Source organism: Pristiophorus japonicus, unplaced genomic scaffold (assembly GCF_044704955.1).
Source record: "Pristiophorus japonicus isolate sPriJap1 unplaced genomic scaffold, sPriJap1.hap1 HAP1_SCAFFOLD_29, whole genome shotgun sequence".
NCBI lineage: Eukaryota > Metazoa > Chordata > Chondrichthyes > Pristiophoridae > Pristiophorus > Pristiophorus japonicus.
In genome coordinates this window covers 3,007,190-3,008,810 of record NW_027252668.1, presented here as the reverse complement: position 1 = coordinate 3,008,810, position 1,621 = coordinate 3,007,190, and the positions used below count along the sequence as shown (strand labels likewise).

The 1,621-nt window shown below is 64.3% G+C and overlaps 1 protein-coding gene across 1 annotated transcript in view; it reads left to right on the top strand.

The window, feature by feature from the left end:
* Positions 1-1,621, top strand: part of LOC139248124 (integrin alpha-1-like) — a 23,577-nt gene that overhangs the window by 6,940 nt on the left and 15,016 nt on the right. The gene's annotated exons all lie outside the window — the stretch shown is intronic.

Genomic DNA, 1,621 nt, shown 5'->3' with positions numbered 1-1,621 from the left:
GTGGTCACTGCTGTATTGTGGGAAACGCGGCAGCTCGATTTGCGCACAGCAAGCTCCCACACACACAGCAATGTGACGGTGACCCTAGTTCATCCGGTTTCTCTCGAGTGAGGGATATAGATTGGTCCCAGGAGCCCAGGGGTTACTCGGTTCTACTCCTCCTCGAACTAGTGGCCGTGGGATCTTCTACAGCCGTCCGAGGGAGCCGACAGTGCGGGGCTCCCTCAGTACTGCCCCTCCGACAGTGCGGGGCTCCCTCAGTACTGCCCCTCCGACAGTGCGGGGCTCCCTCAGTACTGCCCCTCCGACAGTGCGGGGCTCCCTCAGTACTGCCCCTCCGACAGTGCGGGGCTCCCTCAGTACTGCCCCTCTGACAGTGCGGGGCTCCCTCAGTACTGCCCCTCCCACAGTGCGGCGCTCCCTCAGTACTGCCCCTCCCACAGTGCGGGGCTCCCTCAGTACTGCCCCTCCGACAGTGCGGGGCTCCCTCAGTACTGCCCCTCCGACAGTGCGGGGCTCCCTCAGTACTGCCCCTCCGACAGTGCGGGGCTCCCTCAGTACTGCCCCTCCGACAGTGCGGGGCTCCCTCAGTACTGCCCCTCCCACAGTGCGGGGCTCCCTCAGTACTGCCCCTCCGACAGTGCGGTGCTCCCTCAGTACTGCCCCTCCGACAGTGCGGGGCTCCCTCAGTACTGCCCCTCCCACAGTGCGGGGCTCCCTCAGTACTGCCCCTCCGACAGTGCGGGGCTCCCTCAGTACTGCCCCTCCGACAGTGCGGGGCTCCCTCAGTACTGCCCCTCCGACAGTGCTGCACTCACTCAGTACTGCCCCTCCCACAGTGCGGGGCTCCCTCAGTACTGCCCCTCCCACAGTGCGGGGCTCCCTCAGTACTGCCCCTCCCACAGTGCGGGGCTCCCTCAGTACTGCCCCTCCCACAGTGCAGCACTCCCTCAGTACTGCCCCTCCCACAGTGCAGCACTCCCTCAGTACTGCCCCTCCGACAGTGCAGCACTCCCTCAGTACTGCCCCTCCGACAGTGCGGCGCTCCCTCAGTACTGCCCCCTCTGACAGTGCAGCACTCCCTCAGTACTGCCCATCCGACAGTGCGGCTCTCCCTCAGTACTGCCCTTCCGACAATGCGGCGCTCCGACAGTGCGGCACTCCCTCAGTACTGACCCTCCGACAGTACGGCGCTCACTCAGTACTGCCCCTCCGACAGTGTAGCACTCCCTCAGTACTGCCCCTCCGAAAGTGCAGCATTCCCTCAGTACTGCCCCTCCGATAGTGCAGCGCTCCCTCAGTACTGCCCCTCCGACAGTGCAGCACTCCCTCAGTATTGCTCCTCCGACAGTGCAGCGCTCCCTCAGTATTGCCCCTCCGACAGTGCAGCGCTCCCTCAGTATTGCCCCTCCGACAGTGCAGCGCTCCCTCAGTACTGCCCCTCCGACAGTGCAGCGCTCCCTCAGCACTGCCCCTCCGACAGTGCAGCGCTCCCTCAGCACTGCCCTGGAGTGTCGGCCTGGATATTTGTGCTGAAGTCACTGGAGTGGGACTCAGAGGTGAGAGTGGGACCCAGTGAGTCCCAGCTATCACTGAACCTTTGCTAAAGGTTATTGCTCAA